Source organism: Arachis hypogaea, chromosome 12 (assembly GCF_003086295.3).
Source record: "Arachis hypogaea cultivar Tifrunner chromosome 12, arahy.Tifrunner.gnm2.J5K5, whole genome shotgun sequence".
In the NCBI taxonomy this organism is placed as follows: domain Eukaryota; kingdom Viridiplantae; phylum Streptophyta; class Magnoliopsida; order Fabales; family Fabaceae; genus Arachis; species Arachis hypogaea.
In genome coordinates this window covers 55,516,735-55,543,293 of record NC_092047.1, presented here as the reverse complement: position 1 = coordinate 55,543,293, position 26,559 = coordinate 55,516,735, and the positions used below count along the sequence as shown (strand labels likewise).

At 37.9% G+C, this 26,559-nt stretch overlaps 1 pseudogene; it reads right to left on the bottom strand.

Moving 5' to 3' along the window:
• Window positions 1-675: 675 nt before the first annotated feature.
• LOC140176726 (NEP1-interacting protein-like 1) lies at window positions 676-25,807 on the bottom strand (annotated as a pseudogene).
• Window positions 25,808-26,559: the final 752 nt, after the last annotated feature.

The following is a 26,559-nucleotide window of genomic DNA, read 5'->3' as shown; positions in this document are numbered from 1 at the left end:
TCTTCTTTTTTTTTTTTTTTGTGAAACTACTTTATGGTTCGGAGCTTGGATTTTCATAATATTTTTGTTTCTAAATATTCTATCTTTCCTTCCATAAGTTTCATCCGTATTGCGTCCATTAATGTAATCACATCCTTTCACACGTGATCCACTTTTATTAAATTTATTTTTTTTATTCATCTTCAATTCTTTTTATTTACACTACAAGAAAATAAGCTTTCTGCCACGCTTTTAAAGCATGCCGAAAAGTGCACAAAAGCGTGCCGATAACTTTTCGCCACGCTTTTTGAGCTATCGGCACGCTTTTGAAAGGGTCACATCCGCCAGCGTGCCGGTTGCTCTATTCGCTACGCTTTTGTAGATCTATCGGTTCACTTTTTTTTTGTTGGCACGCTTTCATCTCTTGCCACGCTTAAAAAGCGTGGCCATAGATCTTAACCTATAGGTACGCTTGAGAAGCGTACCGAAAAGCATGCATTTCGGCACACTTTGTAGTGTGCTGATTAGGTTGGTTTTGGCAACGCTTGGAAAGCGTGCCAATAGAGCACATATAGCCACACTTTTGAAGCGTGGCTTACCAACTAAAACATTTTGCCACGCTTTGAAAGCGTGGCCTATTCCTTTGTCAAATTAAAAAAAAATTAGAAGGTATAAAAGAATTGATTTTTTTATAGATTTACATGAATTATTTACATGCTATAATCATATTTAAAAAATTACAATTCTATAACAAAACTAATAATTGAATTAGAACAAAATAATTTTAACATTAGAACTTAGGAGATCATTAAAACTATCAAATTTGTGACCAATTGATGATGAATCCCGGAAGAGAAGCTCTATTTACTTCTCCTTTGGGTCTTCCTTATCTAGTCTAGAATGAGAGCAATCTTTCCGCTTCAAAAAAATGCCCTTCACAAGAAAGTAAATGTTAATGTTGTTCCAACAATTATACTACTTCTAAAAAATATTTTCAAATCACTATTTTATAACTTCTAGAAGTGCTATAGTTTTGTACCAACACTAGGCACCAAAACTACCTCCATGAACAAGAACAAAATGATTCGTCTCCAGATCAATCTTTATACCCTGTCAAATTGATAAGAAAAGAAGACTCCTATTATTTGAGTTCTAAGAAAAATGAGAACTAAATAATCATAGTTTGCTCTAATAGCAGTACACCAATTTTTGCAATAGATAAAAAATAAATAAGTGAATAAACACATTCAATAGAATCCGAATCAAGGAAGCTAAAAATTCTTAATACATTTTTTGTTTGAAAATGACACTACATAGTCATTGCATCCTCAATACATAGATTTTGAATGTCAGTTATTATTTTAGAAACCATGTCTTTCTTACTATAATGTCTTTTTTTTGTGATAAAAAAGAGCCAAAACAAGGTTACCTTTAAAGTTTACACACAACTTATAGTAGAAAACACTTGAAAGGTCATCAAACCTCACATCCTCAATTCAATGAATGAAACACAACATATTTGAATAATTGAATTATAAATAATTGATAAAATGGATAAAAATGAACAGAAGCTTAATCATGATTTAGGTTATGGGTTTCGTTAATAATTAACCGCCAACCCAGAGAAAAATTATGCATTAAAAAACCCAACCCACAAATAAAATAATTTCAGAAGAGGATCAATTCAAAACACATTGCAATTGCAAATTAACACATGTTGAATAGTTATATATGCACATGCAGTAAGGATCAGTGGCAAGAAAGGTTCAATAGTTATAACAGAGGTTTAGAAGCATCAAATCAGTGATATATTTTTTTCATTTCGAAACCATGTCAGCTGTCTCTTCACAAAATTCCTGTAGAAAAATTTCAAGGAATAATTTCTTACACCATGGAGTAGTAAAATCAGTTAGTACCAAATAATTTCTTACACAAATTCAATGGAAGAATGATAAACCCATATTTTATGATATATTTTGTGCTTAATCTGAGTGATTTATTCAATCCTTCACCCACTTATCCATATTAATTGCATGGTTTTACTTTCCCTTCCTTATTATGTGATGTATGTGAAAAACATATTTCCTATGCTTTAAACTTAATTATTTTAATTACCTCTATTTCCATTCGATGCCGTGATTAGTGTGTTGAGTAGTTTCAGATCTTCTAAGGCAAGAATGACTTAAAGGATGGAAAGGAAACATACAAAAATGGAAGGAAAGAACAAAATGGAGTTTTTGGAGAAACTAGCAGCCACGCGATCGCATGGACGATGCGGCCGCATGCCAAGCGCGAAGAAGCAGCGATGCGGCCGCATGACTGACGCGATCGCGCGCCTTAAGCAGAACACATATGACGCGGCCGCATGACTGACGTGACCGCGTGACAAGGAAAACTCCGAATGACGCGACCGCGTGACCCACGCGGACGCGTGACAGAGGCCACGCACCAGAAATTGCAGAAAATGCCCCCAGCGAATTCTGAAGCCTTTTTTGGCCCAAATCCAAGTCCAAAAGGCATAGACCAGAGGTTATAAAGTGAGGGAATACATCCATTCAAGAGAGAGACCACTTTAGCTTAGTTTTCATGATTTAGATTTAGTTTAGAGAGAGGTTCTCTCCTCTCTCTTCTCTCTTTAGGATTAGGATTTAGAATTAGGATTTTATTCGCTTTCAGGATTATCTCTTCATCAGGTTCAATATTTTCTTTTATTTACTTTTGCAATTTGATTTATGAATTCTTCCATGTTACAGATTACTCTTTTGAATTAATGTTATTTAAGGTATTTCAGTTTAATATTGCTTTCTCTTATTTACATTATTGTTATTCCCATCTGAAGACATTTTTATTCCAGTAGATTTACTTTTCCCCTTTTTGGTCTTGGTTAAGAAATCAGTAACTCAGGAGTTATCAAACTCAAACATGAATGATAATTGTTATCTTTGTTAATTAAACTGAACTTCAATAATCCCAATATTTTCTTAGGAAATAAATAGGATTCGAAGATCAAACCAATTAATCCCTTGACCCTCCTTTATCTTAGTAAAGGTTAACAAAGTGGAATTAAGATTCAATTCTCATCATCATTGATAAGGGTAACTAGGATAGGACCTCTAATTTCTCATACCTTGCCAAAAGTATTTACAGTCATTTGTTTATTTTACTTGCCATTTAAATTGCTTGTTCTTCATTTACTTTATTTTCTAATTAAATCATTCCCTCCTCATTCACAAAACCCCAATTTACAATCTCCATAACCAATAATAAGAACATACTTCCCTGTAGTTCCTTGAGAAGATGACCCGAGGTTTGAATACTTCGGTTATCAATTTATTTAGGGGTCTGTTACTTGTGACAACCAAAACGTTTGTAAGAAAGGTTGATTGCTTGGTTTAGTAACTATACTTGCAACGAGAGTTTACTATAACCTCTAAACAATCAATCTTCCGCTCTTTCAAAGAACGAGTCAGCTCTTCATCTAGATAGTTAGGTATTATTGTCAGTAACTTTGAATATTCGGGACTGTCGGTGGTGCTAAGAATTCCATCACTAAATTTAAAAACTATTTTAACAAAAAAAACTATATTATAGTAGCTAAAACACAAGTCAAATTACTAATTATTGTAATATGTTAATTTAACGTGTGTGACCTTAAATATGTAAATCAAGACCAGACTAATAAAAAAATATAAAAAGAAAAGAAATAAAGATGAGAGCTTGCATTAGAGAGAGAACAGAATCACAGACACAGTATACAGATCAGCTCAACTCAGATCAATGTCTATGCCTACACATTCCACTAACATTAATTTACTTGATTGGTAGACAAAAATTTTTTACCTGTGATTTTAATTTTTAAATGAGTTTTGAGACTAATAAAAATATATGTAAAAAAGAATAATATTATAACTTTTTAAGTTGAATGAAATGCAAGAAATAATATAATGTTGACAAGTGGTGTTGACGATATTCAAATTAGAAAGACAAAAATGAGTACCCAGGGGGCCTAGTTGTAGTGTAAACATGCCCCCCCCCCACCCCCCTCCCCTCCTGTTAATTTTCAGCCAGAAAGATAAGAAGAAAGAGTACAAGGTCTCAGCAAACACAAGTGAATACATAAGCAAAATTTTCCATAATCCTTTGAACTTTTTTATGCAATGCAAATTAAATTACCTGAATCTGAACTGCACTCAACATTGCTGGACCTATCCTCTCACGAACAAGTCTTCCACTCACGAAGCTAGCAATAACATCAATCTGCATAACACAACCAACAGTTAGGCTAACACAACATTCCAAAGAAAATTTGTCCAATTTAATGTCTAGTGTCCACCAAAAACTAAGACCGATCTTTCTTTCTTGTCATGTCTTGGTGTCTTTATATTTTTGTACCGAGACACTTACCAAAGATGAACACAGACACAGCCTCACAAAACAGAAACTATGCAATCACGTAGGCATATGATAAAGCTTCCATAACATAAAAAAATCACATTTTGAACAAGGCACATGAATGAAACCTGAGTTTGTTCACTCACCCAGGTACAAGAGACACCTAATTCTAGACTCATCAGATTGCCAAAGAACAAGAGCGGATTCAAAGACTTCAATGGAGAAAATAGCTCCGGAGATGGCACCAACAGCAGCCCCTCTAATGAAGCCACTCAGTCTCTTGTCCTATCATCAAAGCTCCAGTCATAGCCCCCAAAAAATTCCAAACTGTAGATAGCAAAAAAACAAATAACAGGCCACATGCTCATTCAAATAATAAAAATCAGTCATAATGAGAGAAATATGATGGAAAAAAAATTGTCGGTAAAGAATTTCACAAAAATAATCGCGTTGCAAGTATATATCTAAACCGACAATTAAACCTCAATCAAATTTAATTTGTTTGTCACTAAAGTAAACCCAATAAAATTAACCGAAGTATTAAACCTCGGGTCGTCTCTCAAGGAATTGCAAGGAAGTGAACTAATAATTGGTTATGAGATTGTATCTTTTTGGGTTTTTAAATGTTGAACAAGGAATTTAAATGACAAGGAAATAAACTAACAATTAAGAAAAGTCCTAACAAGGATTGATAATCGAAATTCCTATCCTCATTACCAATGTCAATTGTGATGGTAATTATAAATTGCACTCACTTAGTTAACCTCTAACAAATGAAGAAAAGTCAAATAAGTAATAATTAACTTAAGTTCATAAGTCCTAATCAAAGATTAGAGTTAGTTAAGCTCAAGCCAAGTAGCAACTTTCAAACACCAATCAACAAAAGACTTTTGATAATTCAAGAGTCTCCAAATAATCAATCCAAGTTAAGAATGTAAAAAGCTAAATTAAAACCCACCCAAGCATTTTATCAAACACTTGGAAGGTGCAAAATAAAAGCATAGAAAAGCAATAGGAGAATATAAAATCTAAAACTAACAATTGCAAGGAATCATCAACAATAAATAAAGGAAGAAATAATAAACATGAAATACCTCAAATTACATTAAAAAGGAAAATCAAATCTAACATGAGAATTCATAAACTAAATTGGCAACATAAAATAATCAACAAAGGAAATAAATAAACTAGAATGCTAGAACAAATAAAAGTAAAAGAGAAACTAAATTGAAATAAGATAGAATTCAGAATTTGAAAGGGAATAAAACTAAGAACCCTAAAACCTAGAGAGAGGAGAGAGTCTCTCTCACTAAAAACTACATCTAAAACCTAATGTGTGGATAATGAGATGTCTCAATATTTCCCCCACTCTGCAGCCTCTATTCTGTGTTTTCTGATATGTGCAGCACGTGGCTCTGTTACATGTATGCGTCGCCCACGCGTATGCGTCGCTGAACTTTCGCAAGGTCACACATATGCATCATCCACGCATACGCATAACCTAAATACATGGAAACTATGGTAACTGTATATCATTTTGAAGCCCCGGATGTTAGCTTTCCAACACAACTGGAACTGTCTCATTCGGACCTTTGTAGCTCAAGTTATGATCGATTTAGTACGAAGAGGTCAGGCTTGACAACTTAGCAATTCCTTCAATTTCTTGTATTCCTTCCACTTTTGCATGCTTCCTTTCCATCCTCTATGTCATTCCTGCCCTGTAAATCCTGAAAACACTTAACAAACATATCACGGCATCGAATGGTAATAAGAGAGGATTAAAATTAGCAAATTTAAGGCCAAAGAAGCATGTTTTCAATCATAGCACAAAATTAGGAAGGAAAATGTAAAACATGCGAATTATATGAATATGTGTGAGTTTAGTGGATAAAATCCACTAAATTAAGCACAAGATAAATCCTAAAATTGGGGTTTATCAATCTCCCCACACTTAAACATTAGCATGTCCTCATGATAAGCTCAAGAGAACCAAAAGAGTGGAGGTAAAATGGTAGAACTTATGCAATGCAACCTATCTAAATGAATGCAACTAAATGCAAAATGCTTTTCCCTACTTGGTTAAAAGTAAATAAATCTTCCAAGGACAAATATGAACTGAATTCCACTAATTCAAATCATAAAATGAAGTACACATAAACTTGCAAGAAGAAAGCTCGTGAAAGCCGGGAACAAAGAATCGAGCATCGAACCCTCACTGGAAGTGTATACACTCTATTCACTCAAGTGTTTAAGGTTCAATTCTCTCAATTCTCTACTAAACTTGCTTTCCAAGGCTTGCTCTTCTTCTACCAATCAACAAAAATTTAATGCACAAATACATATATCAAGAGGTCTTTTAAGGGTTATAATGGGGTTAGGGTCAATGTAGGATTGTATTTGGTCAAGTGGACAAAAATCTGAAACCTTAATTAACCCAAACTTTCCACCTAACTTAGGACAATCCATGTAATCAAAATACAAAACCTAACTATCCATAAACCATGTTTTCCACATATTTATGCATCCTAATTTCGAGTACATTACATATGTATTGCTATCACAATTTACTTTGGGGCATTTTATCTCCTTTTATTATTTGCTCTTTTTTTATTTTCTTTTTCTCCTTTTTTTAATTTTTTTTTCTTTTATTTTATTTTTCTCAATGCATACGATTAAGATATTGAATGCAAGAATATATGCTTAACTATTGTTATGCACATTTTCACAAGAATATACAACACCCAATTCTCAAACCAAATGTTTCCAAACCCAACTTCCCCACACTTAAATCATAAACTCTCTCACTAGTCTAAGCTAACCAAGGATTCAAATTAAGGACATTATTGTTTTACGCTTAGAGTTAATGATGTGCTAAAGTAAAGAACAAATGGGATAAGTAGGCTCAACATTGGTTTACAAAGGATAATGAAAAGCTTAAGGCCATATGGGTATGTAAGCTCAGTGAAACAAGGCCTCAATCATATAAGTGCATGTATACATCAAACAATGGAAATATAGAATTAAGCAAGACAAAGATCACAATTATAGAGAGAAACACACCAACAATAAAATATTAGTTGATAAAATGCAACCAATCGAATAGGCTCAAAATCTTACTGGGTTTTGTGTGTTCGAACTCTAAACCATGTTCCAAAACAAAATTTCTTTAAAAAAGTTTAAAAAAGTTCTAATTTAAATTAGTGAAATGTTATAAAAAGGTTCTTGAAAAAGAACTTATCACTCCAAACAAGTAGTGGTAGAAGAACATGCACAAAATCAAACAAACATGCAATCAAACATGAAAATACAACAACAAATTTAACAAGGAAAATTAAACATTGGTGTTGAAACAGGAAATAACTAACCCACGGAAGTCGGTATCGACCTCCCCACACTTAAAGAATGCACCGTCCTCGGTGCATGCTAAGATGTGCAAGTGGACGGGTTACTACAACTGACGCTTTTTTTCCAAAGAATGTGTGTAGGAACATGTTTGTCGCCCCATGTAAATGTCTTCCTGTTCCCTTCCTGGTGGCCATCCTGAAAGAAGAGAAAAGGGAAGAAAAGTGACCCAAAAATAAAGATAGAAAACAAATAAAATATGGTTGGGTTAATGCCAAATAATGAGGGTCTCAATGACATGGTAGCTACAACATGCAAGTGAGAAAACAGTAGAAGCAAATGGCATATCAATACTGCAAAAATGGCAACAATGGGAAAGAGATAATGGGTAATGAAAGACAATATAAATTCATGTCAATGCAAAAGGAATACAAGTATCATAAAAGATTGGCATTGACAGATAAATAATATCACCCATTAATGTAAAACTAGTAACTAAGCATCAAAATAATACAAGAAAAGATACAACAGTTGAATAAAAACATTTAACACCAACGGAAAAATAATAAACTTAGAAAAGAAAATGAAAACATGAACAAAATTAAAATGGAATGAAGAAAAGTATACAAATGTAGTAAGTAAAAGAAATGAAAAGAGAATATGGATGATAATGTAAAGAAATGAAGAAGAAGAAAGTAAGAGAGAAGGAATAAAGAAGGAGAAATGATAAGAGAACAAGAAACGGACGCGACGCGCGCGCATGCATCACGCGTAAGCGTGAAAACAAAAATGGCCATGCGACGCGTAAGCGTCGTCCACGCGTACGCGTGCATGGCGAAAAATGTATTCTGATGCGTGAGCGTTGGTCACGTGTACGCGTGACTACTCACGTGATTCCAGCACCATGGCCACACAATTCTCTGTTCAGTTCACTCTTTTACGCCGTTTTTTATGCCCACGCGTACGCGTCGCTGACGCATACGCGTGGGTTGAAATTTCTGCAGGGGACACGTACGCGTGAGGCACGCGTATGCGTGGGGTGGCCTATGCGCCTGGTACCCCTCCCGTGCGTTTCCATCGCAACTCTCTGTTCATTTTATTAATAATGCGAACCTGCATGTGACGCGTGCGCGTCATCGACGCTTACGCGTCGATCGCAGTTTTTTTTTTTAGTAACTAAACCTTGAATTAGACGAAACAAATATATGTAAAAACAAAAATAAAAATCTAACTTATTACTAATATAAATAAAAGGGAAATTAGAAAGAATTTACCATGGTGGGGTGTCTCCCACCTAGCACTTTTAGTTAAAGTCCCTAAGTTGGACATTTGGTGAGCTCCTTGTCATGGTGGCTTGTGCTTGAACTCATCTTGAAATTCCCACCAATGCTTGGACTTCCAATAAGCTTTAACGTCTCCAAATAAATTCACTAAGCCTTGATGAAGTTCTTCACAAGCTTTGAGCTCCCAAAGTTGATCCTCTTGTATGCCCAGATTCCAAATCTTGTTTCTACACCCATCTGTAAATTGATCATCGTTGTTCCAACCAGGTGGCCAGCAAGCCGAATTCTCAATGCAATACCAAACCCTTCTCTTAGATCCAAACAAATGTTCACTAGTCCAACCCTTACATCTGGCTCTTGAAATCTCAACCTTGATGAGCCTTGATTTGTAACTCCAACCACTAAACATCCTTCTCTTACGCTTATAAGTTGACCATCCATTTGAAGAATACCGCACTCAAGTGGGACAGTAAAGCGAATGGAGATAAGTCTTACCTACTCAAATGAAGGAGTAGATGGCAACCTAGGGAGAGAAGTCTCCAACGTTCTTGACAAAGCATATTCAACTCCCATCCAACCCTGCCGAAGGACTTCCGCTTCCACGTCATTCTCAGACTCGTTTAGAGAAGGTTCTTCATATTCAAAGTGTAACACCCTAATATTCAAATCCTTATACTCGAGTCATAAGTCAATGATATTACGGTGGTACGACTCTCAGGTGGATTTTTAATAAATAAATATAGGTAATTTCGAAAGGAGAATTAACCGAGAAGCCTGAAAAGAGTAGAAATGAAATCGCAAGGACGTATCACTCACGTTTCGACAACAAAAGATAAACCGTGAAGCCGAAAACGATATACGGACAAGGCGTAGAGGAGATTAAGAGATAGATAACAAATAGATATATATATATATATATATAACATAAGTAATATATATATATATAACATAAGTAAATAGCCACTAGTCGCGACCCGCGAAGTTTAGGCCGGCTAGGGTACAGTATGAAAGTAGTTGACAACAGTATATCCTAATCTCTCCCGAAGGAAACATGAGAGCCTCTATAGGCAAATTCAAAGAGTTCAATACATAATATAATCTTTCCAAAACAAAGGGGGAGAGATTCTAAGCAAAACACAAAGTAGGGAAAATAAAGATCTTCGCCGTCTCTCAGACGACCCACAACTCACTTCTGAGCACCTGGACCTGTATCTGAAAAACAAGAGATATATACGGAATGAGAACCCCGGGCCCATGGGTTCCCAGTACGGTAAAAGTGCCAAATAAATTCAATGTATTGCAATAAAAACTCACTAAGCATCCTAAACTTCTTCACCAATTATTCATCCTAGGTTCTCGCTAATCCATGAATAGGCAACTGTCATAAGGGAGTGCTAAATTTAATTCATGTTTCACATGTTTCCCAACTCGCTGACTCTTCCATGAATCAAACTCAGAATCATAAGCAAAACCATCACCAGTCGTTCTGCCTCAGCAATTCTATATCAATACATCATACCCTCGCCTGGAGCTAGTGAAACCACATCACTGCGTCTACCCAGGGAGCTCCAATTATCTCATTCAATAATCATCATCATCATGCAAACGCATCATCAATTCATCCCATCAAGAAAAGCCCTCAACACCCACCGACACCAGCATGAGGGGCCTCTCAGTTGTACAAACACAAGCAATACAGGCAAGTAATACACAAATATGGTACAAGTAGAACAAGTAGCATATAGTCAGGTAACATGGCATATATGATGTAGAAATCCAAAACAAATGGCAAACCCAAACAATTCAAACATATGCAAATGATGAATGCCTGCCCAATGGCTGATGATATCATCTGTCGGTTGTATAGCCAACCCGACATGTCCTAGTAGCTAACCATTGGACAGAAACACCCATTGCGGAGCAAGTAGGTTTGAGCTACAACCCCCTTGCTACTACCCGCTCAACCCAGAGCCAGTGGAATAACCACTACTGCGGCTACTACCCAGGCAGGTGTTCAAAAGCTCAACCTGGAGCGAGTGGATTCACCACTACTGCCGCTACTACACAGGCGTCACAATCTCTGACCTGGAGCAAGTGGGACGAACCACAACCCTTGCTACTACCCAGGATCTCAATACATACGTTCGTTCAGTTTAGAAGCAATCATCACTGTTATCAAATCTCAAACATTAACCTGGAGCAAGCGGGATGAACCACCACCCTTACTACTACCTGATGACAAGTCATCCTAGCCTATTTTAGCTAGTCTTTTTCTTTTGTTTTCATTAGAATTATGCACTTTCTTGAGCTACAAGCAAGCTAATTGAGTAGATTTTCATGTTTCCCTTGATTGAACCAACCATATATGAATTCATGCTATTTCATGAGGTTTTATGCTATATTTGTTGCATATTATGAAAGATTGAATACCTCATGATTTTGAGCATAGCTTTGATGAGTTTGGTTGATTAATGATAGGTGAAGAAGGCTTGGAGAAAGGTTGAAGCAAGAAGGAATGGCTAGGAGTGAAGAGAGGACAATGGAATAAGTGAAATTGAACCAAGAAGCAAGAAGCTGGACCTAAAGTTAGCATCAAACTTTTGCACAAACTTTTGGTTAAAAAGTTAGCCCCAACGTTAGCCCCCTAACTTGGAGGCTAACGTTGGAACATGGATTTCTCCCCTGGGCACCAAAAGTTTGCGCCAACGTTAGCCCCCTAACTTGGAGGCTAACGTTGGCACATGAATTCCTCCCTGGCCATCCAACGTTTGCGCCAACGTTAGCCCCCTAACTTGGAGGCTAACGTTGGCACATGAATTACAATAGGGAAGGAGCAAAAGTTTGCGCCAACGTTAGCCCCCTAACTTGGTGGCTAACGTTGGCGCCACTAGCACACAAGGCATTGCCAACGTTAGGGTCAAAGTTAGACCCCTAACGTTGGCACCAACGTTCATACCAGAAAAATATGCTAGCTGATATGAAAAGTTGGAGCCAAAGTTAGACCCCTAACTTTGGCTCAAACTTTTGGTCCAACTTTTGCCAACCTCAAAACTGGTTCAATTGGTTCACTTCGGTTCTTCTCCAAACTTCAAGAGCAATCAACCAAGGCCTCTTTCAACCCAATTCCACCAAGAGCAAAGGCCCAACTCAAGGCTTGAAGATCATTTGAAGAAAGTGTATAAATAGGATAGAATTCAAGTTCTTCGGAGAGCTTTCCTTTTAGAATTTTCATAATAGTTTTCGGAGAGCTTTTGAACTTTAATTTCTTTGCTTTCATTGCTTTCAATTTCATTTTACACTTGTCTTGGATCTTGGATTGGAGAATTGAAGAAATTCTGTTTCAATCTCAATCTTGGATCTCTCTGTTTCTTTACTGTTAATTGAATTTTATTTCCCGTTAATTGTTCTTCATCTATTCTCTTTGCAATTTACAATTCCCTTTCAATTGTTCTTGTTGGATCTAGGAAGGCATTGAGATCTAGACTTGGTTTTCTAGTCTCTGGGTCCTGAGATCTAAATTTCCCATTTCACTTCTCTGTTTACTGCTTTCTATGTTCATTTACTTTTCTGCTTCATATCCGGTTCAATCCCAATTCCCTTTCCCTCTTCTGTTTGATGCAATTTAATTTTTCCTTGTTTAATTTCTGCAAATCCACATCCCAATCTCCTTTACATTTCAAGCAATTTACATTCCTTGCACTTTAAGATTCCGCAATTTACATTTCTTGCACTCTAAGCTTCCGCCATTTAATTTCTTGTTCTTTACGTTTCAGCAATTTATTTCTTGTTCTCTTTACTTCAATGCAATTTAATTCTGCAAGTCACAAAACCATCTACCAAATCTTGATTCGCTTGACTAAATCAACCACTAAACTAAAATTGCTCAATCCTTCAATCCCTGTGGGATCGACCTCACTCCCGTGAGTTTTTATTACTTGATACGACCCGGTGCACTTGCCGGTTAGTTTTGGGTATTTTGGGAGAAATTTATTTTTTCTCCAAAATATCTCATCAAGTTTTTGGCGCCGTTGCCGGGGATTGATTAGATTGACAATGATTAAGTGAGGTGGTGATCTAGATCAAGCACTTTTTCTTTATTTTTCTCTAATTTTGACTAACCCACTAACTGTTTGAATTTTTGCTTAAGCTAACTGGAACTTCATTCTAGCAATAGACTGAAGTGCCACTGATTCTGTGCATTTCTCATGTTCTGCTTGTATGTCAGGTACAAGAAGAACCATACCCCATTTTCATGAACAAGACGAAAGAACTCTCAGGAGGTTAAGAAGAGCTGAAAGAGGGAAAAATATTGTTGGAGAAGAGGAATCAGACGAAGAATTCCAAGAGATGGAGGAACATTTAACCAATCCACCAGGTGGAGAAGACAACAACAATGGCAACCCACCCCAGAGGAGAGTTTTGGCTTCCTATACCTTTGCAAATCCTAGACATTGTGGGAGCAGCATCTTGGCTCCAAATGTCAATGCTAACAATTTTGAACTCAAGCCACAACTCATCACTTTGGTTCAGAACAATTGCTCTTTTGGTGGAGGACCACTTGAGGACCCACACCAACATTTGTCCACTTTCTTGAGGATATGCAACACTGTCAAAACTAATGGAGTGCCCCCTGACAGTTACAAACTGATGCTATTCCCATTTTCTCTCAGGGACAAGGCCACTCAATGGTTGGAATCGTTTCCAAGGGACAGCATCAACAACTGGGATGATTTGGTAACTAAGTTTCTTGCCAAATTTTATCCACCTCAGAGGATTATAAGATTGAAGGCTGAGGTACAAACATTTACACAAATGGAGGCCGAACCCATCTATGAGGCATGGGAGAGGTACAAGGCTCTGATCAGGAAATGTCCCCCTGCTATGTTTAATGAGTGGGAGAAGCTTCAAAACTTCTATGAAGGCTTAACACTGAAATCTCAGGAAGCTTTGGATCATTCAGCTGGAGGTTCCTTGCAACTCATGAAAACTGCAGAAGAAGCTCAAGAACTCATTGATATGGTGTCCAACAACCAATATTTCTTTGCTCATCAAAGAGGCCACCAACCATCACAAAGGAGAGGAGTAATGGAGCTAGAAGGAGTGGATTCAATCCTAGCTCAAAACAAGATGATGCAGCAGCAAATTCAACAACAATTTGAGCAAATGGCCAAGAGGATTGATAGTCTCCAAGTTGCAGCAGTCAACACTAGCCAACCATCAACCACATGGGGACAGAGTGAAGAAACTCAAGAAGAACAACAACAAGAGCAAGTACAGTATATGCACAACCAAGGACCAAATGAAGTGTATGGTGATACATACAATCCATCTTGGAAAAACCACCCAAACCTCAGATGGGGAGATAACCATACCCAAAACCAACAACCATGGCAGAAGAACTCAAACCAACACAACCCAAGAAGCAACCAAAATCACAACCAGTAGCAGACTAACCAAAACCCCTACAGAAAACCTCAAAACAACTACCCCAACATCAACCAATACCAATCTAATAACCAACCAACCAACCAAAATGCCTACCATCCACCACCCACATCTCATAACCCACCTCAAATATCACCTGAAGCCCAAAGAATCACTCACTTGGAGGCCATGATAGACAAAATGTTGAAACACCAGGAAATGGTAGCCAAGAATCAGGAAGCCTCCCTGAAGAACCTAGAGAGACAGATGGGGCAACTCTCCAAGCAAGTATCTATTGAGAGACCCTCAAACTCACTGCCCAGTGACACAATTCCAAATCCCAAGGAAGAATGCAAGGCAATACAATTAAGGAGTGGGAGAGCATTGATAAGCAACAATGACACTACAAGGAAGCAAGCAGAGAACATCAAAAAACCAACGGAGGATGAGAAGCAAACAAAGGCAGATGAGGCTAAGGAGCAAGTTGTGATGCCAAACAAAGACACTGAGAAACTCAAAGAGAAGGACAACCAGCCATATAGCTCAAAAGAAGTAGCTCAGGGGCAGCAGCAAATAGGAAAGAGCATCACACCTCCACTACCATATCCCCAGAGGTTCAACAAAGAGGTTAAAGACCAGCATTTTCACAAATTCCTTGAGATTTTCAAAAAGTTGGAAATCAATATTCCCTTGGCCGAAGCACTTGAGCAAATGCCTCTATATTCCAAATTTCTGAAGGATCTCATCAACAAGAAAAGAAGCTGGGATGAGAAAGAAACCATAATGATTACTGAGGAATGCAGGGCCTTGATTCAAAAGGGGCTTCCTCCCAAGCTTGAGGACCCAGGGAGCTTCCTGTTGCCTTGCACCATTGGGGAATTGACCATCACTAAAGCAATGTGCGATCTCGGAGCAAGTATTAACTTAATACCATCCTCCTTGGTGAAAAAGCTGCATATAGAGGAGGTCAAACCAGTACAAATGTCTTTGGAGCTGGTAGACAAGTCAATGGTATACCCCAGGGGTGTAATTGAAAATCTTTTGGTCAAGGTGGACAGTTTTATTTACCCTGCTGATTTTGTGGTTCTAGAATCAAACAATGATGATGGTGACTCTGTTATACTGGGAAGGCCATTCTTGGTCACTGCTAGAGCTATCATAGACGTAGAGGAAGGGGAATTAACTCTCAGGATGCATGACCAGAGCATCACTCTGAAGGTGTTGCCAGAGGCACAATTTAGCAAGGAAAAGAAAGACTATATGAAAAATGACCAGGAAAGCCACAACAACATCCCAATGCTAAGGATTGTGCAGACTGATGAAAAAGCCCAAGAGGAGGTTAGAGTATTAGCCACTAAAAAGAGAGGTCCCCAAGGAAAGCCTATGGCCAGAAAAGAAAGATCAACAAAAAGAAAGATGAAACGCAGAAACAAAGCAAAAAGGGGCTGGAAGAATAGAAAGATTCCAACAGAGGGGCTTTCCAAAGGTGACAAAGTGCAACTGATATATCAACAGCTGGGGGCAAATCAACAAACCGAGGATTACTACACTGTCAGCAACATACTATCATTAGAGCATGCTGAAATAGAACACTAGAAAACAAAGAAGAGGATCACGGTCAGAGGAGACAAATTGAGGCCCTACAAGCACCAACCACCATAAAAGAAAGTCTCAATGTTAAGCTAGTGACAATAAAAGAGCGCTTGTTGGGAGGTAACCCAACCTGAGGTAGTTTTCTGTTCATAACCATTTTAATAAAAAGGTTAATTAGTTTTATCTATATTGCAAGAAGCTAAGTTTGGTGTTGCACACCAAAACAATCTAAAGGAGAATGCAGGATTCTAAGTTTGGTGTTTCACCAAAATCCCATTATAAAACACATTCTCACTTTCTGCATAATGTAGGCTTCAAGCATGTTGGATAAACTAGTTAACTATTCTGCTGTTTCCTAGTTTTTAGTTTTATTGCTTTTGAAAAAGAAGAAAAAGAGTTTCACACATGGTTAATCTAATGCATTGGCAAGGTACTAAGTTTGGTGTTCCCACACCAAAGTAAGTACAAAGGCCCACAAATAAATCATGCAAGCTAACCCTTTTGCAAGTGCTTGGGGAACAAGCAACTTTCAATATCATTGCAGAGGTCCATACAAGCTGTTGGAAGGATTAAGCATCATCAACCAAAGAAACAAAAGATGAACCTAAAGGCCAGCAATGATGATGATGAGAAGAAGGAAAGCAAGTAAACTTCAACAGGTTGTATTGTTAAGTCATTGTTTTGCATCAAATATTGCTGTAATTGAAAGTTGGATTGTATCCTTAATTGCCCTGCCTGTCTGCATAGTATAGTTTTATTTCTATATACCCCTGCCTGCATAGCATAGTCTTTCTTTATAATTCAATAAGTAAGATGTTTGATCATTCACAACATTCTCATCTTCAAAACTTGTTTGCACTCAATTTCCAAGAAATGCATCACATGAAAGTTCTTTGAGAAGAAGGATTGAGGAATTAAACAATTTTGAGGCAAGCAAAAGATTAGGAGAAGTGGTGGTTCTAGTTGTATGATCATGTATTGAGGTTGCATGCTTGTGAAAACTTGCATGGGAGCTCATAGGCGGGACATGAAGTTCAAAGAAGTATTGTGGAGATTCTCAAAAATTTATTGATCCAAGAAGCAGCAAACAAAACAAAAGAAAGAAAAGAAAATACAAAAACAAAAGGAATATGGCCCAAGGCTTTGAGCATCAATTACTAGGCAGAAAAAGAAAGAAAAAAACAAAAACTCAAAGAGTTGTTATCCTAGTAAATGCTTGTGGTTGAGATGTGTCAAGGAAAGAGGCTTGAGCAAGTAAATCCTTAGGGGTGCTTCAACACCTAATACCTTAAAACCAACTGGTTTAGGAGTATTGATTGAAAGCTTATCTAAAGAGCCGCTTTGAGACATGATACTTAGAGTCGAGGCCAAAGCACAGAAACTATAAGCTGCTTCAAGGTGATTACATATAAAGAGATCTCCATGATACCATTTGGATGAAAATCCTAAGACCTACGACTCCCAATATGTAAGGACTAGTGAGCACTGAAGCCCTTGCATGAGCATGTGATTTAGAGTTCACCCCACTGATACTTGGTCACTTCACTCACTGTACTTTACAAGTGTTCCTCAATCCATCTTAATTGAAAGAATCTCTGAGCATAATTCATTTCTTGCTTGAGGACAAGCAAGCTTTAAGTTTGGTGTTGTGATGACAAGTCATCCTAGCCTATTTTAGCTCGTCTTTTTCTTTTGTTTTCATTAGAATTATGCACTTTCTTGAGCTACAAGCAAGCTAATTGAGTAGATTTTCATGTTTCCCTTGATTGAACCAACCATATATGAATTCATGCCATTTCATGAGGTTTTATGCTATATTTGTTGCATATTATGAAAGATTGAATACCTCATGATTTTGAGCATAGCTTTGATGAGTTTGGTTGATTAATGATAGGTGAAGAAGGCTTGGAGAAAGGTTGAAGCAAGAAGGAATGGCTAGGAGTGAAGAGAGGACAATGGAATAAGTGAAATTGAACCAGGAAGCAAGAAGCTGGACCTAAAGTTAGCATCAAACTTTTGCACAAACTTTTGGTTAAAAAGTTAGCCCCAACGTTAGCCCCCTAACTTGGAGGCTAACGTTGGAACATGGATTTCTCCCCTGGGCACCAAAAGTTTGCGCCAACGTTAGCCCCCTAACTTGGAGGCTAACGTTGGCACATGAATTCCTCCCTGGCCATCCAACGTTTGCGCCAACGTTAGCCCCCTAACTTGGAGGCTAACGTTGGCACATGAATTACAATAGGGAAGGAGCAAAAGTTTGCGCCAACGTTAGCCCCCTAACTTGGTGGCTAACGTTGGCGCCACTAGCACACAAGGCATTGCCAACGTTAGGGTCAAAGTTGGACCCCTAACGTTGGCACCAACGTTCATACCAGAAAAATATGCTAGCTGATATGAAAAGTTGGAGCCAAAGTTAGACCCCTAACTTTGGCTCAAACTTTTGATCCAACTTTTGCCAACCTCAAAACCGGTTCAATTGGTTCACTTCGGTTCTTCTCCAAACTTCAAGAGCAATCAACCAAGGCCTCTTTCAACCCAATTCCACCAAGAGCAAAGGCCCAACTCAAGGCTTGAAGATCATTTGAAGAAAGTGTATAAATAGGATAGAATTCAAGTTCTTCGGAGAGCTTTCCTTTTAGAATTTTCATAATAGTTTTCGGAGAGCTTTTGAACTTTAATTTCTTTGCTTTCATTGCTTTCAATTTCATTTTACACTTGTCTTGGATCTTGGATTGGAGAATTGAAGAAATTCTGTTTCAATCTCAATCTTGGATCTCTCTGTTTCTTTACTGTTAATTGAATTTCATTTCCGGTTAATTGTTCTTCATCTATTCTCTTTGCAATTTACAATTCCCTTTCAATTGTTCTTGTTGGATCTAGGAAGGCATTGAGATCTAGACTTGGTTTTCTAGTCTCTGGGTCCTGAGATCTAAATTTCCCATTTCACTTCTCTGTTTACTGCTTTCTATGTTCATTTACTTTTCTGCTTCATATCCGGTTCAATCCCAATTCCCTTTCCCTCTTCTGTTTGATGCAATTTAATTTTTCCTTGTTTAATTTCTGCAAATCCACATCCCAATCCCCTTTACATTTCAAGCAATTTACATTCCTTGCGCTTTAAGATTCCGCAATTTACATTTCTTGCACTCTAAGCTTCCGCCATTTAATTTCTTGTTCTTTATGTTTCAGCAATTTATTTCTTGTTCTCTTTACTTCAATGCAATTTAATTCTGCAAGTCACAAAACCATCTACCAAATCTTGATTCGCTTGACTAAATCAACCACTAAACTAAAATTGCTCAATCCTTCAATCCCTGTGGGATCGACCTCACTCCCGTGAGTTTTTATTACTTGATACGACCCGGTGCACTTGCCGGTTAGTTTTGGGTATTTTGGGAGAAATTTATTTTTCCTCCAAAATATCTCATCACTACCCAGGTATCACAAATACACCTTTATTCAAAACTCCATAATTAAACTCATTTATCATAAACATCCTTTTCCATCTCATACCCGGAGCAAGTGGACAACGCCACTGCCTACTACCCGGGGTCACATTTCATATTTCAGCATTTTTCATTATTATCCATTTAACACATTCATTCATTAATCATATATGCATTTATACTCAGCTATAAACAGTAATGGCTTTGCCGTAACCCGGCAATAACTTAACCATTCAGCTCATGGTTCAATCAAGAACCGGCCATTTATCAATAAATATAGCCCTTTGACTCATGGCATACACGGTACTTCCACTGTCATCCTCCATATCTCATATAATCATCTTTGATCATCATTGATCGTAACCTTTCCCCTTACTTCACTCGCAAGTTACCACATCCCCTAGCTCCTTTCTCATTGATAGGAATATCATAATGAATTAATACATAAGGGGTGAGATCGGAGGCTTAGAAGTATGAGATTTGGATTTAAAAACTCAAAAATCAACTTTGACATGAAAGTAGGGCCACGCGTACGCACACTCCACGCGCACGAGTGGATGGCCACAAAACTCATCGACACGCAAGCGTCATACGCGCGGACGTGCGGGTTGAAAAATAGCCAAACGACGTGAACGCGTCAACCACGCGTGTGCGCGGATACCTTTGTGCCCCAGGCACAAAACTGGCACAACTCTCGGGAAAATGGCTGGGCATTTGGTGCAGCGCATCGACGCGCCCGCGCACACCACACGCACACGTGGATGGTGCTTTCTTGAAGAACGGCGCATAGGCGCACCGCGTGGATGGTGCTTTCTTGAAGAATGGCGCGTACGCGCCAAGTGCGCCTACGCGTAGAGGGTCGTTCTGCTAAAAATTTTCTAAGTTAAATGCTGCAGGATTTATAGATTCAACCCCCAATCTTCCGACGGACATAACTCTCTCATTTTAACTCATTTTTCACCCGTTCTTCGAACGGCTTGGATATCCCGGATCCAATTTCATTTCTAAACAAATTTGGCACAAAACAGAGATCCGTAGTCCAAGTTATGTCCCGTCAAAATATGCCCAAAAACCATATTTTCATACAAAATCACAAGGTGCCATTTTCAAAACAAGCCATTTTCAACTATTTTCCAAATCAACCAAAACATGCCAATTTCAACCCTTTTTGAAATCAATCAAAATGTACCAAAATCAACATCAAGCCATCCTCAACTCATACATTGACACTTTACCAAAATTCCCAAAACCACATACAACCATTTTAACACTTCTCAATCAAATGGCTAAAGGACAAACACAATATCATGTCATACATTCTTCCTCATCCCAATTTCCAATAATACCATTTCTAATCAACCATCATTATACACAATCAATATCATACTCACTATCACGTGGTTTCACCCACAAATCAACCTTAATCATTCCCCAAGCATATATCACAACATACATATCTCTAATGCATCATCATACCATCAAGGCATCAATAATCATAATCACATATATGATCACATAATATATCTCAACCGAACCAAACATACCTCATCTATATAATTTCATCCAAAATTACCAAATTTCACACTTCAACTTCTCAAACCTTATTATTCAATAACCAACCTAATCATTCATATATTCATTATCTGAAATTCATCCAATCACTTGTGCCATCATACAATACACACATCAACTTACCTTTCTTACCTCTTTCCGGCCTCCGGCCCAAAATTCATGGCCTCTGGCCCAATTTTCACAATTTAAATGCATAAACCACAAATCAATACTCATTACCCCAGTACATCAAATTCTCAATACACCAAGCATACAAGGCCACACAATTCTCAACCCAGTCATTAATTCACATTACATATCAACTATGCATATTAGCACCAACCATTTACACAATCCAAACTTAATCCTAGGGGCATCTAGCCTAGGAATTCTCATCACAACACACGGTACTTAAATGAAACTTAAACCGTACCTCTTGTAGCCAAACTAATTGAGCCTCTTCTTTGGAAGTCTTCACCAACCTTAGCTCCAAGCCTTACCAAAGCTCCTCAAGTAATACCAATCTCCCAATTGTGCACCAACATCACCAAATACACTAACATAACCAATATCACATACATACATCAACCTAGGGCTCATAAAAATGACAAATCACAAGGGTTTGAGCACTTCTTACCTCAGCTCATATGAAGTAGGGATAGAACCCACTTAGAATCCATGTTGGAGTATCCCTAAATACCCAAAATCACAAGATTTCAACACTAGCTACCCAAAAACGTGTAATAGTGGGGAATTTCGAAAACTGGACAGATATGAATAGAATACTCACCACAAAACTTATATATAATTGTAGAGGATGAGAAGAGTGACCCGTGGCCGCAAACGGCTCGTCAATCGGAGCTCCGTAGCTCAAGTTATGGTGGTTTGAAGATCAAAGAGAGTTAGGTTTTCTCTCTTCTCTTCTCTCTTCTCAATTTCAGCGCCCCAACCCTTCTTTTTAGGGTAAAATGAGCTGAAATGCTCATAACTAATGTTTATATATATTGGGTCTTGGGCCCACTTAGGCCCGGTTCACTTATTTTTGCCTGTTGGCCCAATTTTGGGCCAAAACCTTTAAGATTAGCGCTCTAAATCGCACTTTAGATATTTCTACCTTCCCTAATTATAATTCCTCATTTCTTAATCTTATTTACTCATAATCAATTTCCTCAGCTGTAGTACCAGACAGATCTCAGCCGGTACTGCCGGTCAAAATTCCACTACGCGCTTTTACGCAGAAAATTATGTTTTTCGACTCGGAAAAATTCACTGAATCCAAATATCATATTTAAATTATTAAATTCCAATTGCCAAATCTTCCAATCATATTCACTCCTATTTAACTTATTATTTAATTAATTTTGGTTAGACCGGGTATTACACAAAGGGTTCAATTGCGGATGTAGATTCATCACTAGGAAGACTTGATTCATGATCATCACCACCAAGGGAACTCGCTTCTTGATCTATCCTATCCAATTCTTCATAGAGAATATGCCATGGAGGTCGTGCACTAGCCTCTTTGACATTAATTTCAAGCTTCTTGGAGGAATACTCTACAACTCTAGATTCCCATGGAGGTTCGGCATCTCCTAAGTCTTCAATCACTTCTTCCTTTTCAACTATTACGGTTTTCTCCACTTGTTCCAATACAAAGTCACATTCCTCATTGTCCACCGGAGTTTCTAGTGTGTCCTTCATGCTACGATCTTCTATTGATTCTTTACATGTACCCATGGGAGTTCCTTGGGTGTTGACGTGCAGAGAGGCTAAATTACCTACTACCTCGGACAAGGTAGCTATGAATTCTTGTGTTGTCCTTTGCATCTCTCCTTGCTCTTGAAGAAGAACACTTAGGGTGTCATCCATTGAAGATTGGGGTGGATATGAAGGTTCATTGCTTGGGAGGAAAGGTTCATGATATGAAGGTGGTTCATCATAATAAGGATGTGGCGGTTCAACACTCTCCATCTTTTCTGCTTGTTGTACCACACACTTCAATCCCTTGTTCTCAAGTTGAGACTCTTTAGCCATGAGAGCTTCGTGTGCTTTCCAGCTTTCCACTCGCTCCATTTGATGAATGGTTGCTTGAAGTTGATCCAGTATCTCCTTAAGACGATCCCTTGACTCTTGTTCCGCTTGGATAACATAATTAGGATCATATGGCTCTTGGGATGATGAATATGGACATGGTGTATATGGAGGTGGCGGTTCTTGGGAGTAATAGGGTTGGAATTGGGGTGGTTCTATATACAGTTCATATGGCTCATAAGGTGGTTGGTATGGTGGATAAGGGTTAGGGTCATAAGGAAGTGTTTGATTGTAGGTGGCTTGTGAGTATGGTGGTTCAAAGCTATGTCGAGGAGGGGGTTCATAGGCATATAGTGGGGCTGGGGCTTGTTGGTAACTACAAGAGGGTCCACCATATCCATTGGATTGATATGCACCTTGGAATGGTTCTTGCTCATAGTAAGTGGGTGGAGGTTGTTGCCAAGAGGGTTGATCAAATCCTTGTGGCTCCTCCCATCTTTGATTGTCCCATCCTTGATGCAAGCTTTCATTGTAATCTCCTCTTCCTACAACATGATTGTAACCAAACTCATAGCCAAAAGGGTGAGAATTCATAGTATCAAGAGAAAATAAAAACAAAAACTAATCAAGAATAATGAAACTAAACTCCTAAAACTAGAAACAACTAACAAAGAAATGAAAAAGCAAAATTATTCACAATATTCACAATAACCAATAATAAGGCACACATTTGCAATTCCCCGACAACGGCGCCAAAAATTGATGGAGAAAAAATCGTCGGTAAAGAATTTCACAAAAATAATCGTGTTGCAATTATAGATCTAAACCGACAATTAAACCTCAATCAAATTTAATTTGTTTGTCACTAAAGCAAACCCAATAAAATTAACCGAAGTATTAAACCTCGGGTTGTCTCTCAAAGAATTGCAGGAAAGTGTACTTATAATTGGTTATGAGATTGTATCTTTTTGGGTTTTTAAATGTTGAACAAGGAATTTAAATGACAAGAAAATAAACTAACAATTAAGAAAAGTCCTAACAAGGATTCATAATCGGAATTCCTATCCTCATTACCAATGTCAATTGTGATGGTAATTATAAATTGCACTCACTTAGTTAACCTCTAACAAATGAAGGAAAGTCAAATGAGTAATAATTAAGTTAATTTCACAAGTCCTAATCAAAGATTAGAGTTAGTGAAGCTCAAGCCAAGTTGCAACTTTCAAACACCAATCAACAAAAGACTTTTGATAATTCAAGAGTCTCCAAATAATCAATCCAAGTTAAGAATGTAAAAATCTAAATTAAAACCCACCCAAGAATTTTATCAAACACTTGGAAGGTGCAAAATAAAATCATAGAAAAGAAATAGGAGAATATAAAATCTAAAACCAACAATTGCAAGGAATCATCAACAACAAATAAAGGAAGAAACAATAAACATGAAATACCTCAAATTGCATTAAAAAGGGAAATCAAATCTAACATAAGAATTCATAAACTAAATTGGCAACATAAAGTAATCATCAAGGGAAATAAATAAACTAGAATGCTAGAACAAATAAAAGTAGAAGAGAAACTAAATTGAAATAAGATAGAATTCAGAATTTGAAAAGGAGTAAAACTAAGAACTCTAAAACCTAGAGAGAGGAGAGAGCCTCTCTCACTAAAAACTATATCTATAATGAGATGTCTCAATGTTTCCCCCACCCTGCAGCCTCTATTCTGTGTTTTGGGATTGGAACTGGGCCAAAAGGAGCCCAGAATTTGCTCCCAACGTTTTCTGATATGTGCAGCACGTGGCTCTATCACCCGTACGCGTCACCCACGCGTACGTGTTGCTGAACTTTTGCAAGGTCATGCGTACGTGTCATCCACGTGTACGCGGTGCCTAACTTCATGGCAACTATAGTAAATTGCATATCATTTTGAAGCCCTGGATGTTAGCTTTCCAACGCAACTGGAACCGTCTCATTCGGACCTCTGTAGCTCAAGTTATTATCGATTTAGTACGAAGAGGTCAGGCTTGACAACTTAGCAATTCCTCCAATTTCTTGTATTCCTTCCACTTTTGCGTGCTTCCTTTCCATCCTCTAAGTCATTCCTGCCCTGTAAATCCTGAAAACACTTAACAAACATATCACAGCATCGAATGGTAATAAGGGAGGATTAAAATTAGCAAATTTAAGGCCAAAGAAGCATGTTTTCAATCAAAGCACAAAATTAGGAAGGAAAATGTAAAACATGCGAATTATATGAATAAGTGTGAGTTTAGTGGATAAAATCCACTAAATTAAGCACAAGATAAACCCTAAAAATGGGGTTTATCAAAATAATAGGCCACAATAACAGTAAAAAGAAATGCAAGAAAAATTTGATAACTCTCGCGTATTGCATACGAAGAACACAAAACCATAACACTGGTGCATATGTCTGAAAAGTTAGTACAAATATATTTGAGCATGAATTTGTTATAACTTAGCAGATTAACCTCAATTTGAATGTTAAACTGAAATCACAGCTAGTGAAAAAACATACAATCCATAAGACAAGTGTGATTTTGTTCCCTTCACAAACACTTCACCAGAAGTCTTGGTTGAAGGATGTAAATTACTCGAAAGAAAAAAATTCATAATTTTCAATTTAGCTTAAATCATACAAATATATTTATTATTGAGCAAGGACAAAGAAAGTTGTTTTAAGACCTGCAATGGCACATAACAATGTAGATTTTCCTACCTTAGCAAGTCCCATAATCACAGTCATTGTACCAGGTACTAGGTGAATTTACTAAAAATACAAAAACGAATCAAATTCAGGCATCGTTTTAGGGTTTGCAGAGGGAAAAAATAATTACCTTGTAGTGTTTAAGGTGAGGGTTGAGCACCAATTGAGGGAGAGGAAGCAATGATTCAGGCATCGTTTTAGGGTTTGCGAGAGACAGACTGCTAAGGGAGGAGGGCACGCAGATGCAAGGTGTGCGGATGGAGCAGCGCTGACATAGGGTTGTGAATCCAACAACACGGCTTGTGTTGACGGTGCAAGGGTTGGGTGTGAGAGAGGGTTGCGAAAGAGCTGGGGTGCGACAAAGAGAGGGCTGGGTGCGTGGGCTCTCAGCAGTTATGGGTACTCACCAGAGACAAGGCAGCTGGATGCAAGGGTACTCATTGGAGAGAGGGCAGCTGGGTGCGACGTACTCCTCAGCAGTGATGAAGATGAAGTGCAGCAGCTAGGAGCGACGGCTTCTTTAGGGTTAATTGGTTTCACTAAGGTTAAGAGTGAAGTGTAAAGTGTGTTTTCACTTCTATAGTGTTAAAAGTGAACATTTGTAAAAAAAAAGTAGTGTTTGGAAAAACGGGGTGGGAATGAAATTAAATTTTGGGTGAGAACTCTATCGGTACACTTTTTTAGGGTGCTCAAATAATTAGAGGATATGGGCACACTTTAAAAATGTGACCGTTGGAAGACAAATTAGCCACGCTTTTAAAAGCGTACCTATTTCTCCATGTCGCCACACT